Genomic DNA, 9,837 nt, shown 5'->3' with positions numbered 1-9,837 from the left:
TTTTATCTGAGGGAGAGATAGCTGCTGCTGCAGTGGAAACCAATTCCACTTTTTAGGGTCTAGGTTTGATCACCTGCTCCCTGTTCAAAGCCATAGGCATTGCAGTGCAGATTCTCACCTTGATAAGGCTCACAGAGCTGATCTGACATGGTTGAGTCTCTGGGGAGGACAATACTTTAGTTGAAGAACGGTAATTTCGGGAGCACAGGACTTGCTAATTCCTTGGTACTCTAGCCCTGCAGAGAGAAAATAGGATAAAAAAAAAGAACACGCAGGGAGGGCTGCTTGCCCTCTACATTTCTCACAGGACCAGTGCTCTATTTATCTGGGGTGAAGCTCAGAGCAGCATTCAATAAGAGAGAGAGAAGTAGATATTTTTAATACATTTTTCCATTGTCAGTTTTATTTGATCCAGTCCTGTGTATAATGAGACAAGGACTGTGCATTAGCTAGCTGGAAACTTGGATACAATTCACAATGGGTGACTTTGAGCAAAAATTATTTGGTGAGCAAAAACCATTAATTGCAAGTAAAAAAAACAACAAAAAACCCAACAAACAGCAAAGGCTCTAGTGTGGACACAGTAATGCTAGCAAAAACTAGCACTTGCACTGGTGTTGCTCAGTGAACTGGTACAAGAAATAGTGACAGCAGCAGCACTTTTTGGCCTTTGTAAACTACATATACACTAGGAGGGTTTGCCAGAGGTCCAAGTACAGTGGACAGATCTCCTCTAGTATATGGTAGGCCTTAATCGTTTTGTAGCTCAGGTCCTGATCTGTAAAATGGGGTTAATGCTATTTCTATACCCGAGAGGGTGATGCAAGAAGAAAGACATTAAAGATTATGAAGGCATTCACATACAAGTGTAGATGGAAGCCATAAAATGATCCCAGATAGATGCAGAGTCTCCAAATGCCTGAAAAAAAAAAAAAAAAAAAAAAAAGACGTGGTTGTGCTTGAAAACTTGTAAATAACTTTTGTCCAACTGTTTAGTTGGTCTAATAAAAAGATGCAACTACATAAAGAACCTTGCTGGCCTACGTCTTTAGACCAACATGGCTACAACCAACAACCCCAGACAGATTGCATCTCAGATGGATTGCTAACTGCACAGGGTCAGCTTTAGGAGATGTGTCACATCAGAAAAGACCCATATAAAGAAGTCTAGTACTAGTGTATTTTTAACTGAACGTAGGCACAGCTAGATCTCAGGAGAAAAGCTGCTGTTAACTGTGCTGCAGTTCTTTTGAGAAGCCATGCGTATCACCAGTAAAAAGCGATTCCTGCCTTACTCGGACCAGAATAGAGGCGCTATCTACAGGAACACCACAACAAAAGACAAAGATTACATGGCATAAAAAAATAAAATAAAAATCACAAGAGTCAGCAACAAAGGGAAGATGACTAGCGTGCTATTCGGTTTCTGTTTCCAGCCATCTGTTTTTATTGCACCAGTCATCCATGCTCCAGCGTAAAGATCTTGCAAAAGGAAAATGACTAAGGTTAGTGAATTCTCATCTATCTCAAGCTCTTCTCAAGGAGCTGGGTGAAAATTAAACTGACTAGGACTGAAAATCCTTGCCAGCTCACTAGGAAGGGATACAAAGGAAATTTGTTAGTCCTAGTCACTTTCCATTTGCAGCAAGGACACACATTTAGCTGTAGAAACAGCTATAGTTATTCTAGCCAATTTCCTTTGACAGCCTGTGGCCTTTCCACTTATAAAATACTTCTGCTGCCAACCCTAAAGAGGCAACGCAGGCATCAAGGTAAAAAGATGCAAAAAATGCGGATTGAGAAAGTTTACAAAGTGAGGGAGCTACAAGAACAAGATGGAGAGGGAAACAAACAACCAACCCCCCAAAACCCCCAAAAAGAGGTTTGTGCCCAAATCCTTGGGAGAGTCGCCATAGCACCTCCTAGCAAACACCATTGCCTTGGAGTCCTTTGCAGTGGCTGTATTTTTAGGTGAGACAAGAGGTGGCACATGTAATTGTGGCACCTGGTGATAAATAATGCACTGAGAATGTTTCAGGTTTTCCTCCTGCTCTTTTCAGTCATGGGAAGCAGCAGCATGGGGTTGCTAATTACTGCTGAGGAAGTGAAGAAAAAGTTCATACAGGGAGAGATTGGAGCCCTTTGCTGGTATTCTCACAAGCCATTAGAACTGTGGCTGTCTCCAGTTAAGACATCTAGCAAAAGCTGCAATTATCTACCTCTTTAAACTTTTGCTGGGAAGAAATATTACTAGGTGCTTCCTCCCTCTCAGCATGGCTGGGAAACAACTAACTGGCGCGATTCAGAGACAGAAGACCTTGAGAATTAAACCATCTGCGGATTTCCCTAAAAGCTGCAGGAGAGAGAGAAATGAAGATCCGGCTTTCCTTCCTCCAAGCAGCTGCCGGGCGATAGCTGAAGCCAGAATAACTGAAGTCAGAGAAGCTATGCTTACACGGATATAATCTTGGCCTATAACAAAATCAGTTTTTATACATCTATGCATCAGCAATAATGGATCTCTGCTGCATCGTTTTCTTAAACTCCAGCTTTACCCAAAAACCATCTTCCGTCCATAAACAAAACTGAAGATACCCGTCATAGTACATAGCGGCTTTAAAGGTTTGGATGCAGCTTGACCATGCCCACTTTCCATCCAGAATGGGGACATCAAGGAATTATGGGAGAAGGAGGGCTATATCCTTGCTCAGGTTGGAGAGACCAGCCAGACTGCCTCCCAAGAGAGCTGGTAAACTGCCCAGTAGGAAATGTCAGTGTCTGGGAAACACAGAAATAGAAGAAACCTCAGGAAGGGGGCATTGCTTAAGGTCTAACCTAGAATATTAGGAGCCTGGAGGGAGGCTTCAGTGGGTTAAACGTAACAAGGAGCATACATCTTCTTTGCACAGGTGTCCCAGGTGTTTTGCACCCGGTTCTGAATTGTAGGGTTAATCCTGCCCAAGTACGGACGTCCCCACAAAGCCTTACTCATAGCATTGTCCCGATATCCCTGCCAGATGCATCTTGCTGCATATTCCATTGGTCTTTGTGCCAAGACACTCCAGTCTTCTTCCCCAGTCTGCTGCAACAATTACAAGAGAACTTGTTTGTCGTTTGAAAGGAATTGTACAGACAGACGCTCAGGCTCCTGGGTCCTACAAGGCACAGACAATCCTGTTATATGGCTTTATAAACAGAACTTTCCCTCTGTTGTCACTACTTCTTCATCTCTGCTGGCAAAGTGCTGGGACCAAGGCAAGCATGGGCAAAATTCCAGCGATCCCCTGTGATGACCGTACTGCTTAGTAGGGTGGAAGGACATGGTGGTTAAACTCTTGCAGCTACTTGAGGCCCTGTCCATACTACCCATTTGTACAATAGTCTTAGCTACTGGTATTTACCACTGCCCAGGCACTGAGATAGTCCATGCGCCACAAAGCTTAGAGCAGCGATTCTCAACCTTTGTAGCCTCAAGACACCCATTGAAAAAGGACAGATCTTTCTCTACCCCCACGCCCCTCCTAAACTACAAAAAAATAACACTAATTTTTCTGTTGCAAAGAACTCAGAAGGATCACAACTATGAATTTTTGTTTGAAATCTCTGCATCTGTCTTGTGAATCATGCTTGCCTACCTGACAGTTCTACCCTTACATGACACCCGGCAGCACCCTTGAAAGGATCTCAAGGTACCCTGATTGAGAATCACTGGCTTGGAGTCTAATTGCACAAGACAGAAAAAGGATAAGAGGGAAAACAGAGAAAGGAAGCAACTTGCCCAGGGAATCTCAGCAGGCCTGTGGCAGAACTGGGATAAAGTAGACAAGTTTCTAACCCTCGGCAAGTGTCTCATCTGTTTGATGGACAAGAGAGTCAGCTAGCTTGCATTTTACCTGTTAGTGGAGAACTTCGCCTTTCAAAAGGAGAAATAAGCAAGAGATAATCTAACAAGACATCTCAGTAGAATAGGTCTCCACCAGATGTCATATAGTTCTGTCACAACCAAGCTGTTTGCTCCAATTAAGCAAACTGAGGAGGAACAGGATTTTGTAGAGGTTAGTGCCCAATGCAGTTAAGATTGACCATATTCTAAGCATGGCGCTTATGCTGGTACAACCCCCTCATGCGGAAGGAAATTGGTACCGAGAGCAAATTGACGTTGATGGCCCTGTCTGTTTTACAAAAATAACTGTCTGTAAACACAGCTGGGAAATAAATGCCTTGCTCAAGCATCTGATTTTCTCTCTCGCCTGGTTGGAAAAGAAGAGACCTCATATTTTAACTTTGCAGGGTACCTCTATTAAATCAGGTCTCCCAAAGAAGTCATGCATTGCTTTTTTCAGCCCCCTTTATGACCATATAAATCATGCTTTTTTACCACTACCATGTCCCAACACGTTTATTTGCATATTACGCGTAGGGTCCAAGGTTCTAGATCCAATTTTCTAGACTCCCCAGGTGTGAAAGACCCAAGCAGCAGCAAAGAAATTGGATCCGCTTACCTCGTGGCTCAGGCTGTCAGAGTTTTCTCTTAAAATAATACCACTCCTGCTTTGGGGAATGGGAGTGGATGTACTTTTAAATACAGCATTTGTAACCTCACTATGACACTTCTGTTGACTGAGAGAAGAGCAAGTGAAAAAAAAAATGCAAGTCCAGGGTTGAGCAAACATAGGTTGAGTTCCTGAATTATCCCAGCCAAAGCAGTTTCTCTAGGGGCAAGGCTTTAAAAGGTGTTTAGGCACCTAAAGATGCAAATAAATACCCAGCACAGTTTTCAAGAGTAGAGGCACTTCTGAAGAATCTACTGTGCACCTGTAAAACATACCTGGATATTTTGCAGATTTGGCCATCTGCTCTTCAATCCTCCTTTTGAGAGATTAGGAGGACAGCATTTGCTTCTTCTCAGGCACAAGTCACTCAGACAACATGGTAATGATGAGATTGTCTAATCACAGAAGAGACACAGACCAATACCAAACATTCCAAGTGAAGAGAGCAAACGATCTCATTTTGATACTGCCAAATATGGGACAACTGGGTACATTACATTAATTATGTGACTGGCAGGCAGATTTGGATAGTTAGGGCACATGAAGGCCGCTTGTATCGTCTCAATTTTCTGTATATCCAGTTAACTTCCCCCCCCATACAGACACTTTTTGGCACATGTACAAGCGTTTAGAAATCAAATATCCATTTAAATTTTAATTTACACCACTGACCTATTGTTTCAGCACATCTCTGACCCTTTTTCAGTGTCACTGGCCAATTTCATTGATCCATCTGTCCAGATCAACAAGCAGCACTGGTAGGAAATGAGCACAACTATCCACTTGGGCAAGAACTATTCAGTTAAAAAAAAGTTAGCTACTCAGTAGACATGTACTGCATATAGCAATATAGGCTTGCTGTAAAATCTTTCCCTTTCCACAACACAGCTTCTCTTGAAAAGAGCATGGAAAATAAAGCCCTAATTGTCAAGGTTTAGGAATCAGTCTGATGGCATCAATATAAAACTAACTGTCAAGATTGTTGGGTTGATTTTTTTCTTGCCTTAAACAATCACCATGGCTTGGTTCCTCCCTTAGACCCCATGAAGTAGATGCATTGCTGCCATTAAACTAAAATAGGATACAGCACTACAAGCACATCTGTTAATCAGTAAGATTAGGAGTGCAGATAAGAGCAATTCAGTTGAATTCCTTGCAAAAAAAGTGACCTAAATGCAGCCATTTCTCCATTGCCAAGCTAAGTCCAGTAGCCACCTTCTTTCGTATCTGTAGAACAGGGTATGAGAAGGAATGGATTTTTCCCTGTGTTACAAAGGTCACGGGCTTGCCTTCTGTCAAACCAACAGAGGAGCAGTTGACTATACAGATTAGCTCTAATCTCTTTCACTTCATCTGAAACAAAGAAACAGCCAATGCAGTTTTCCAGCCACATTCACTTCCATCAATGGGCACAGCTCCACTCAGGTCCATTATGTTACTTCTACTTGTGTGGCCCCAGTCAGATGGCCATCACAAGGTCTGCGATCCTGGCTGCATCTGGCATGAGTGGAGCATCACTTTTATGCTGGCACAGGGGTGAATCCAACTCTTCAGGTGCAAGTGGTCACCCATGAAATCCTTTGCTAGGTAAGGAAGCAGCTGCAGCTGCCACCGGTCGATGCTCCCAAATGGAGCCATTGGGACAGCCTCCTACTTAAACATGTTTAACTGGAAATGTAAAACATGCTTTAGCTGAATAGAGGGCTCTGCATGGCAGGAGACCCCTTCCAGCGGGGCTGTGACAGTGATGGAACTGAGGGTCAGTGCAGGCCATGCTGCTAAGTCTCACTCTGTTTGCGATCAGAGACAACGCTGTCATCAGAGTCATCTTTCCCAAGACCCTGCAGAGCATCTCCATTGACAAGCTGAATGCTCGTACCCATGGGATGGACCACTTCCTGAGGGAGCCTTGAGAACTGTTGTGCTTCCCCGCCCCCCCTCCCTGCCCCAAAATGTTAAACAGACTCTTTCAGAGAGTTCATACTAATCCTAGAAGCAACGTCACTGCCTTTCAGCATGCCATTAATGCAAGTCCATGAAATTACCCCTTCTGACTCAGGCTAAGTTGCACTGCATTGCCTACTTAGAGGCACACTGAATCGGTTCCTGAGCCAGCCATGCCCCCAGGCCTCTGGAGCTGGAGATGGGTATTTGCTATCTGATGCCCTCTACCACAGTTGCAAGGAGCAGCATCACATTACAGCACATGTTATGGGCACTAACCTACTAACAGATAGCTGTATCAAGCGTTTGCTAGAAGTTCAAAGATTGCAATGAACTCTTGTATAAAAATAGCAGACCCCATTGCTGCTGTCTACAGACATACAGGTTCCATCAAGCAAAACCCTGTCTGTACTACCAGACACAAAAAGGCTGCTGCTTTCTCCATGCTACCCACTTCGCAAACACATGCTGTAACTATAAGGAAGCCCCCAAGTCAGATGGTTTTGTTTTAAAAGGCTCAAGGAAACAATGCAAAATACCTTCCCCCCCACCCCCAGGCAGCAGAGAATCATTATTTAAATCTCTCTGCTTGGGCCCATCTGGGAAGAATCACCATTACTATTAAGTAAACCACTTACTGAGGAGGTTTTATCTTGACCCATTGATCTTAGCTCATCTGGGTCCAAAGAGCTGCTTCATCCCAGAACTCTATTATACGAAGGACCTGTGCTGGGCAAGATCTGAAGAACCGCTAGACACAGAGCTGAGCTGGCGGTGGAAGGAGTTTCACCAGAAGCATCTGCTGGAGCTTAGCAGCAATGGTCACCTGCTCTATTTACAGCCCCTCGTTTGTGTCCTGTAAGTACTAAAGGGCTCTGACTTCATTCACTAGAAGCACACTGGACAGTACAGACTACGGATTTTGCATGGCACACGCAATTACAGTTTTTAAGGTACAGTACAGCAGGGCACCTCACTCCAAGCTTACCTGTTCTTTCCAACTAGCCACTCAACCTCTAGACTTAGCCCCCTGGCCACATAAAAGTTACACTTCTTCCATATGTAAAGCCCAAAAGAAAAACAAAACAAAACTCTGTGACCCCATCCGACTGACAAATTACCTTTCTAGGGCTCCACGGGTTGCCAAGAAAACAAAGGCATCTGTCCTGACTGGATTCAGACAAGCCTCTATCAGACAACAGCTGCCAAACAAGGTATATCATTCCTCACCAGGTCTGATAAGATCACACTTCCTCCCGTCCCAGACAGCCCCCAGCTGAACCGGCCTCACCCTTTTTAGCTGCTTCCTTAAAGCACAACACCTGCCTCAGGGCTGCTTAGACTCTCAGCAGCCCAGTTCCTGCCTCGCATGGGGTTTCACAGACACACGAAACATCTCACCAGAGAACTGGGGCAGTGCCATGTGATGTATATAACTAAGCAACAGTTTGGATTTCAAATATTGGCAGATGGGGGTGGACTTTGAGGGAAGTGTGGAAGAACAATTGGGAGGTTTGTGATCTGCGTGCAGCGAGCTCTTCAACATGGAAATACATACATTACACAGATTAAGAATCCTTCATTGCTTGTTTGCTCAGTTCTGTTCTGAGGAAATAAAATATATCGTGCTGTGAACAGTAGCTGGGACCCCAGGGTTGGCCCGCATCACTGACAGGTCTAATCTTCTGTCTACAGCTGCCATCAGTTTTCAGGCAGAGCTGTTGCCAGCAGGGACTACAGTCCCTCACATTCAATATTTCCTCTTGATCTGAGCAGAGCTGCTTGGCTCACCAGCTTGGACACAGCATTTCAGAGGACCACACTTCCATGTTAAGATGAAGGCAGCTGCAATCTGCTCCATTTTTGAACAAAAGGACCAGGCAGCGTTCTAGTTTGTGTGTCCCAGATTTTAGCTGTGTACAGACAAGATGTAGATCATAAGAGGAAAAGTTTATGGTGCGTTTCAGTAGGGGTCGGTAACCCTGGAGCATCATGCTGGAGACTTATCAGAAAGGAGCAATATATAAATCTATTAAGAGCTTGCATTTAGAATGATTTATTCAAAGCATGTAGATCTTCCCCAGTGAATTGGGTAGAGCACCCATGCTCATTGCCATGAAAAGCCTTTAGGATTTAGATGACAAAGGTGATGCAAACAGAGAGAAGACCTGTTGACTTGCCCAGTTTTCTTTCCGTCAGTACAGCATTGCTTCTTCTGGACAGTGCCTGCTGTTCAACCCAGACTTCCCTTAGGAGCCTATCTACAGTCTGATGTATCTCACTTGTTTTTATGCTGTTGATATATTCAACATAAATCTTACTTGTCAAAATGTCATCGCATTTCTCCTAATTATACCCCTTTGTACCATTTAATCATTTCCCCTTCTCTCTCTCGCACCATTAAAAACCTTCCATTTAGAAGCTCAGCAGATCTATGTATACAAGAGCCCTCTCTGCATCATGTGAACTGATTGCAGTGTCTGGAAGAGTTTCTTTTAAGTTGGTTCATACGAGTACATATAGCCCATATATATAGGCAGACAAGCTGTCTGGGGAAGGATTATGCAATAGTTATAGTACTAGCCTGTGACTTTGGTTCAATTCACTGCTCTGAACTAGAGTGAATTTGGAAAAATTGCTTGTGTGTCTCTGTGCCTCAGTTCCCTATCTGTAAAATAGAGAAATACTTTGCTGCTACACAGCTATGGGGTGAGGACAGCACGATGCCCAGACCCTATAGTAGCAGGGGCAGTGTTTGAACTTAAGATCAGGTGATAGCTGTTGCCCAAATCCTACTTAATGCCCCACCTGGATGCTCCCCTCATGGTGCTTGGACAAAGCAGGTCAGCCTATCCAGCCACCTCATCATGTTTGCTCATCTCTGTCCTTTTTGTGGCTTGTCAACATCTCTGCGGTTGTGTGGTAGGACCCCGGGGTAGGGTCTAAGGAGGGTGGAGACTTTCACAGGAGCCTTAGGTTCAGCATGACAATCCCTCTCTGTGGTTTCAGATACAATTTTGTTTCAAGTAACACTAACAGGCAGAGTCCTGTGCCTTCCAGACCCTTTAGCAGTCCATGTGCTCCAAATCAAGTGGATAAAAATCAATAGAAACTGGGCATCTCTCCCATCCCGCTGATTTCCATATTGTGGCTTCAGCTCAGACCCTGGCAAGTAGCATAAGCCCTCCTATGGTCAGCTCAGGTTTACAGGTAATTCCCCAGGTGGGAGCACTTCCTTGAGCTGAAGTTGAGCAGCTGCCAGGAATGATTTATCTGGGGTTTTGGCTGTGCCCATCCTCATGGCCCTGAGGGTTTAGAGGTAAAAGCACTTAACCCCCAT

At 44.3% G+C, this 9,837-nt stretch overlaps 1 long non-coding RNA gene across 1 annotated transcript; it reads right to left on the bottom strand.

Moving 5' to 3' along the window:
- Nucleotides 1-396: 396 nt before the first annotated feature.
- On the bottom strand, nucleotides 397-7,755 carry LOC132244623 (uncharacterized). The gene is made up of 3 exons (XR_009456286.1): nucleotides 7,619-7,755; nucleotides 4,829-4,948; nucleotides 397-919 (listed from the first exon to the last, which is right to left on the bottom strand). It is a non-coding gene; the product is annotated as an uncharacterized LOC132244623 (long non-coding RNA).
- Nucleotides 7,756-9,837: the final 2,082 nt, after the last annotated feature.

The sequence above is a fragment of the Alligator mississippiensis genome, chromosome 13 (genome assembly GCF_030867095.1).
Source record: "Alligator mississippiensis isolate rAllMis1 chromosome 13, rAllMis1, whole genome shotgun sequence".
Taxonomy (NCBI): domain Eukaryota; kingdom Metazoa; phylum Chordata; order Crocodylia; family Alligatoridae; genus Alligator; species Alligator mississippiensis.
Note: the sequence above shows the minus strand (reverse complement) of the source record. Positions and strands in the feature narration are given on the sequence as shown.